Source organism: Corvus cornix, chromosome 8, assembly GCF_000738735.6.
Source record: "Corvus cornix cornix isolate S_Up_H32 chromosome 8, ASM73873v5, whole genome shotgun sequence".
Taxonomy (NCBI): Eukaryota; Metazoa; Chordata; class Aves; order Passeriformes; family Corvidae; genus Corvus; species Corvus cornix.
This window is the reverse complement of record NC_046338.1, coordinates 14879417-14887019: the sequence shown is the minus strand read 5'-3', so window position 1 is coordinate 14887019 and position 7603 is coordinate 14879417. Positions and strand designations below refer to the sequence as shown.

At 42.4% G+C, this 7603-nt stretch overlaps 1 long non-coding RNA gene across 1 annotated transcript; it reads left to right on the top strand.

The window, feature by feature from the left end:
- Positions 1-25: 25 nt before the first annotated feature.
- Positions 26-2145, top strand: LOC109145890. Its single transcript, XR_002047568.2, has 2 exons — positions 26-411; positions 1396-2145. It is a non-coding gene; the product is annotated as an uncharacterized LOC109145890 (long non-coding RNA).
- Positions 2146-7603: the final 5458 nt, after the last annotated feature.

Below are 7603 nucleotides of genomic sequence, written 5' to 3'. Positions count from 1 at the left end.
GGCCCCGCTCCGCCCCGACCGCCTTCCTTCCCCGGCCCCGGCCCCGGCTCGCGCTGAGGGGATGGCGGGCGGGGTGGAAGGGGAGGGTTGGTCCTGGTGGCCCGTCAGAATCTTCGCCCCGGGCAGCCCAGGGTTTCGGGGCTGGGTCAGCCCGCCCGCCAGCCCTGGGCTAGGGAGACTCTCGGAGCCGGCCGTGGCCTTTGCCGTAAAGAGTCCCTAGCAGGGTGGGCGGCACCGACAGAGCCCGCTCGGGCGGGCGGAGGTGGCCCCACGGGCACGTCTGTCCGCGTTCCACGCGTGAAAATCCTGCCCCTCCGAGGGACCGCGAACCGGCCTGTCCCGGGGACTGGCCCCCTCGGACGCGGCTCTGGGAGGACAAGTCCCGCTCCTGTTTCTTGTGTCCTGAGTTTTGTAAGTCAAACCTTGTCCTCACGAAAAACAGTTTTCGGATAGACCGTCGAAGTGTAAGCTGGGGATGAATTTTTAAGAAGTAGTGCAGAAAAAAAGGCTGTTTATTAAAAGATGTTTGGATAAACATTTGCTGAGATGCAACTAGGCAATAGCACCAAAACATGACAAAAAGTTTTTGGAGACCTTGAGTACAGTAGCAAAACTCAATAGCAGTAATCAAGCAAATTAGGGGAAAATAGTTCTACTTTTAGAAATTTCCATTATTTTAACATCTCTCATCATGATTTTTGAATGTTCAAGAAGAAAAGAAAGGACCTTTGACATGGCCAGGAATTAGAAAAACATTTACATTGTGGCGTCATTGGCAACAACTTAATATACCCAGCTTGAAAATGATCCTGATCATTCAGTTAAGTAATTTATGTCATAATCCAAATAGTAAGTAATGTGTGGCTGAATTTGATAAAGTCAGAGGAAATCCTATGGCATTATGACAAGAAGTGAATTCCAGAGAAGGGAAATAACTAACAATTAAAGCAATGTTGCTTACATGCCGGTCAGATTACAGGAATTAAAACCAAAACAAAACCCAGGCTGTGTAAAGTTCCTATTGTACCTTTTATCCTGATAAGAACAGGGCCTGAAAGGTATTGTGTGTGTTTCCTTTTCTCGAATCATTTTACCTTTTTCAGCTTGTATTGTCTTGCTTACACATCAGTATAAGTGTTTGCATATAAAAGCTATATGACAAGTTTGTTTCCATTTCCTAAACTTAGTGTTACTGGTATTTAGAAGTCCCACAAGTCTCTCTTTCAATGCTCAGTACTATATGGCCTGATAAATGCTGATTATAGTCATGTAAGTGCTGATTAAAATTTATTGTGATATCAATTTAGCATATGTAAAAAGAAATCACCATCAAAAAATTTTAATTGGAATGTACAGAAGCAATTATTTCCCTTCATAACTTCCATTGGCGCTAAGTTCCAGCAGTTCCCGTTGATGGAGTTCTACAAGAAGAGATGCCAAACAACTGAAAGCAGTGGTGCCTGAGCTTGTAGCAGAAGCACTACCTCAGCTGCGATGATCCCCAGTGAAGCCCTGGATGTGTAGTATGTTCAGGCTGGAATGGACAGTCATCAAGTCAGTCTTAACTCTTCCCAAATCAAAATACTGCTAGTTCTTCCCTGAAGCTTGCAGCCTGCTGCTGCCCCTGACATGTGAGCCTCGCCTGCCAGAGAGGAAAGTGCTGCTTTCTGTTACATTGTCTGACATCCTTGGCACTGCTTTTCCTTCAGAAAATGGCTGGATGGAAGAGGAACAAGACTCCCACCTTTAACCTCCATGGGTTAGAGTGATCTTGTAGGATATTGGAAACCTACTTTTAGTTGCTCCTTTCCTGAGGAGCCCCAAACAGAGTAGTACTACTTCTTAGGAAAAACCCTTAAGTAGCTGGTACTTCCACCACTAGCAGATGGGCTGCTTGGCACATGTGGGGCACTGGATCTGGTGTTTCAGTTCTCACTTTTAATGTCCTTCCTCTTTCATGAGTGTTTAGTGGTCAATGTGACGGAGAGAAAGAAAATAACTCTTCAACTAGTGATTAGTACACTTATTCAAGAGGAAGATCTGTTCTACTGCATGATTATATACTTAATATAAAACTCAAGTTCAGATAATGTTTTTCCCATTTTGTACTTTAATGTATAAATAAATTCATTTAATGGATCACAACCTGGAAGTCCATGCTTTCCAAATTCTACAGTATTCTACTACTCTTAAAACACTACTGAGTTTCTCCCTTTCTTGACATTCCCTTTCTCTGCATGCTGTAGGCCTATTACATACTGTTCAGGACAAACTCTGGAAATATTTTTGGCATTCTAGAAGGTGTTAACAGCCGAATTTTGGAGACTACTGTTGCTATTTTAAGAAATTACTACATGCAGGCTTTCTGCCCTGTCTTTATTGGAAGCTTCAATAGCTGGCTCTAGTAGGAAATCAGGTCCCTCTCTACAACTACTATTCAGAGCCAAAAGCGTTGTCAGGGTTTTGGGCTTGGGATAAACTGATATATCTGGCTCAGGTAAGGAAAGCCGTACCTCAGCACACAGGCTTAATTAGAAGCCAGATACTGACACTGGGGGTGCTGAAGGTGAATTCAAAGCATGCACAGTGTGTAGAGATATACATCAATGCATTCTGATAAAATCAGTTGCAAGGGTTGAGGAGCTGTGTTGGAAGAACAGTATCAAACAGTAGCTGTCCTCAGAAGTGGGCTAGACAGCAGGACGGTCACTAGTAAAAGTACTGGAGCCATAAGATTGTCAGGCTCAAGAATTGTCTCAGGCTGAAAAAGAAATTAAAGCCTGCCATGAGCCCAATCTCTGAGAATTAAGAAGAGGGGGTGTGACCATTGTACCAGAAGATATGGTGAATGCCATACTTTGCCTACTGTCTGATCTTCAGCCTTTCTTGTAACATACCCCAAAAGAAGAAAGAACCTTTTGTAGCATTGTACTGCTGGATATAAACAGACCCTGAAACATCCCTTCCTATAAGTAGAAATAGAATTCATATGGAAAATCCAAACCAACCACCAACCAACCAAAATTATATTAATATAAAGGTTTATAGTATAATTAAAATAAAATATTTTTATGTAAAGAATAATAGCTTATAACTGAAATGATTCTCAGCTGGCTCCCAGTACTGCTTTCTGTCTGTACAGGAAGGTAGTGGTTGAACCAAAGGCTTTGGAGTCAAAGATTTGAAAAATCCCAGAAATGCCTTCATAAGTCAGTTTATATGCTGTGAAAACACTGTAAATTAAACAGACACACTCTGGTAGCACATCTAATCCCAATAATATAGTGCCCATGTTGGAATTCATACTTTTTAAGTTCTGTAATACACTGAGGTTTTATGGGTCGCATCTTGTGTCACTGTGTGTATATACACCTCTTCCCATTCATGATTATGTAACCGCAGCATATATTTGCATAATCTGTTTTCTATTAATACTTAACATATTTGTGTAATCATTTAATGCAGTTTAACAATGGGAAATTAATAGGCAATACATTCCTTCAATGTATTACTAGTCACAACCCTGCAGAACTCCAGCTGATACTTTGAAGAATAGTAGCAATCCTGGAACCAGATTTTCCAGATAAATGTGTGTAAATTTGATTTACCGTTTATTGATGTATTGAAAAGACATATGAAAAGGAGTAGAATCACTATAATAACCAAAACTTGTTTTACTAAAGTAGGTAAGGGCATTTGTGTGTGAGTCTATAGATTCTTTGCCAGCATTAACAACTGTAAGCTTAGCTTGATAATAACCAGGCAAAGATTATAAAATCAGTAGTGCCAGCTGCCTGGCCTGTGTACAATCAGGCTTTCATGAAAAATGTGGGGACTGGATTTGACAGAACCAGAAAGCAGCTGTTCTCAACAGCACACTTCCGCTCAGAAACTACAGAGATCTGAGGGAGAATTAATGCTCCTTTTCACATTAGTGCACCCTTTCAGTGGTCCTTGTGGCAGCTGTTGCTGTGCTTCCCTGAAACACTCAAACTGGAGTTGTACTAGGACTGCATGCAGCAACTGGCAAAACGTTCAGTAGGCAAAAGTCCTGAGATTTCAGGGAACTGGACTAGGTATATCATGTGTGGTTTTCATGGTCTTTGTCCTTTGAATATCATACTTCCTGGAGCAGGAAGGATAATCATTTAGTCCCATACACCAGCTGTCTATCTTAGAAGAAGTTGGCTATCTTACACTTGGAGGAACTGGCCCCTGTGGAAATAGAAATAAATTTTTGGGGTTTCCTCGTTTAACTATGCAATGATAGTTTAATAACTGGAAGTTATTTGCAGCTTTACCACTTCCCTAATAGTGACTGGGAAAGTAGTTTCATCACATGGTACTACAGTTTCTCCACATGTGGCATAGGAATAATTGAACTTACCTCTTCATGGAACATCATGAAGTTTATGTAGGAAGCTGGAAGCTGAAATTATTTTAAGAACATTGGGAAGACCATATTGAGGAACACAGCTTTTATGGTTTTGACATCAACTATCACATCTTTTCTAGCTAGTTTGAGCTGGCATGTGGCAGTTGTATTGGCAACTGGGACTGCAGCACACATCGCTTTTGAACATACATACATGTATATGTGTATGCATGTATACACATAAACATGATAATGGAAATCAAACAGCCTTACCCTGTCATTTTGCACCTGCTTGTCAGAAGACATGACAGAGCAAATTTTGTCTGTCTTTTGTAGAGGTGTTTTGGGAAGTGCTCAATCCTGCATTACTTGAACTGACTTCTTCAGAGCTTTTACTATGGACAGAGATCAGTGAACATGAGCTCCTGATTAAAACAAATCTTCCTCATTCTACTACAGTAAGAGTCAGTCTTAAGTACTAAATTGAACCTCCAACTTTTCATATTTGATTGTACTTTTAAATATGCATTTATATCAAGGTGAGAGCATCTCGAAAAGAGATGCTGTGATGGATTTTTGGAACATTTGGGAAAACTGAAAATGTAGTTGAAGCCCACTAGATGTCAGTGCCGCCGCACAATAGACTACTGCAGCTCTGCTCGCTAGGCAGGTAGGACTGTGTGTCCCAGAGTAATGGGTGAGTTGTCCTGGATCGCGGGAATTGTCTATGTAAGGTCTGTCGTATTTTTACATAACTCTGGGAAATAGTTACAGGAGCAATGATGCAACCTATTTATTCTGATTGTAGTTCCTATCAAAGAATTTGTATGCAGCAGAACTCCTTTATGGAATAAGAAGACTTATCAGAAGCAAACAAAAGGAGATATTTCTGAATGAAAGGACAGTCACTGAACTAAAAGCAATTAGAGGGAACTGGTACTAGCAAATAAAGCTTCATCTCTGACTCTTACGTCCAAAGGAGTCTTTCTCCTCTAAAATGTGTTAGCTGTTCTGGCTTCAATATGAACTGAAATTACAACATTGATTATTGCTTGGGAAAATGAAATTTTAGATTTGAAAACACAATATTTTGTCTCTGATGGATATCCACTTCTGTGTAAGCCAGCAAATGTCTAAAGATTGCTGGAGAAATTAAATCTGGTCAATCTTGCATGCACCAAGCAGAAGGAACAGTGTATTAAGAGGGTCACTGCAAATCTGCAGCTTTTGCAATAGCAGGCAATTGCCAAAATTAAACAATGAACAAAGAAACACACTGGAGTCATGAATTTCTGACATGGAAATGAAAGGTTCAATTATACCTTTAGAACAGATGAAGTCATGAACTGTGACAAACACTCAGCAGTGTTCCTGCAGCATCTAAAGAAGCTTCTCTCAAGCACATCTCTTTTAATAAGGCCTGTAATTATGTCACTGTGGAACTGTGCATCCTATATCCTTTAATTATTTTCCACTCTGTGGATTGTGCCACTGTCATTAAAATGTGGTTTTGAGGACTGAAACTTGTAATTCATTCTTTGTTTAGGAGGTACAGAGTGCAATGCTAATTATCATGCTAATTAGACCTCACTGCTGGATAGTGCTTGCTTTATTTTATAAACTATGACCAGATTTTTAGAAAATTGCAAAAATTTATTGCTTTCTTTTTAAAACAAGCCAATCTTATAACAAGTTCTAGGAAGCTAAAATTAAGAATTTTGTCTGAGGTGACTATGGGGCACCAAAGCCACAGCTCGTAACTGTGGTGATGAAGCAAAGGTCTGTCAGAAATCATGAATTCTCAATTCGAGACTGTGGGCCCTATAGAGAACAAGGCCTTAGGCCTTTTGCACATGCAAAGACAGAATCTCCTTTGGAATTCAGGTACAATCAGGCACTCACTCCAGAATGGATAATGGAATGATTTCATGTCTACTTGAATTTGAAAGGTTGAGATTTACCCTTTGATTTTTATTACCAGACACATATGTCTGTCTAGGTAATATTCTCCAAAGAGTGTATAAAGTGTGTAACTGCTCGCTGAAATTCCATTGTCAGCAACAGAACAAAATACACACTGGCATGTTTACAAAGGATGCCAAAGAATATGTTTGATTTTTGTTTTGATTGTTTCTGTCAAGCTTTTTTTTTAATGTAAGTTGCTGATGCTGATATTCACTCAGCATATTAAAAAGTAACATTTCTATCAGTATGATTTTTTTTAAACAAAATGTGCAAATTATAATTATGTATGAGCATATGTGTCTATGTTTGTATCTACATATGCACCTGTACACATGATCATGTTTGTATCACATGATCACTCAGTTTTGCACAATTCATTATCTAAAAGTGATGTTTCCATACATCTAAGTGATCCTTCTGTATGTCTCTTGCAGTGTCTCAGATATTCTATGAATTGCCACCTCATCTGAACATGGATATTTAAAAATATGCGGCTTTTCTACAGTGTTTGACAATGTATTGCCAAAACAGCTTCACATACGGGCAAGTTACATGAAGACTTAGTGTTTAACCTCAGGAAAAAAAAAAAAAATTAATGGAAACGCCCAGAAAGAAATAAGCCGTAGGATCTAAAGCTCCCCAGAGGTCTCCAGGATTTTTGTCCATCTGGGTCTGACAGTAACCTCCTGGGTGCGCACGGGCAGGTCACGGGCGAGTAAGGGGCACAGCCTTTTGAGGCACCTTTGCATCCCACCCGCACGCCCTCGTTCTCTCGGCAGGGCAGTGGGTGCTGGTGCTCGCGGGGAGCGCCGGGCAAGGCCGGCCCGGGGAGGCACCGCCGCCTCCCCTCGCCGCGAGAGGGGCCGGCACGGCCTCGGCAACGGCAACGGCAACGGCAACGGCAACGGCAACGGCAACGGCAACGGCAGCGGCAACGGCAGCGGCAACGGCAACGGCAACGGCAACGGCAACGGCAACGGCCTCGGCAACGGCAACGGCGCGTTCCTCCGGCAGCGGCAACGGCAACGGCAACGGCAACGGCCTCGGCAACGGCAACGGCGCGTTCCTCCGGCAACGGCAACGGCCTCGGCAACGGCCTCGGCAACGGCAACGGCAACGGCAGCGGCAACGGCAACGGCAACGGCAACGGCAACGGCGCGTTCCTCCGGCAGCGGCAACGGCAGCGGCAACGGCAACGGCAGCAGCAACGGCAGCGGCAACGGCAGCAGCAACGGCCTCGGCAACGGCCTCGGCAACGGCCTC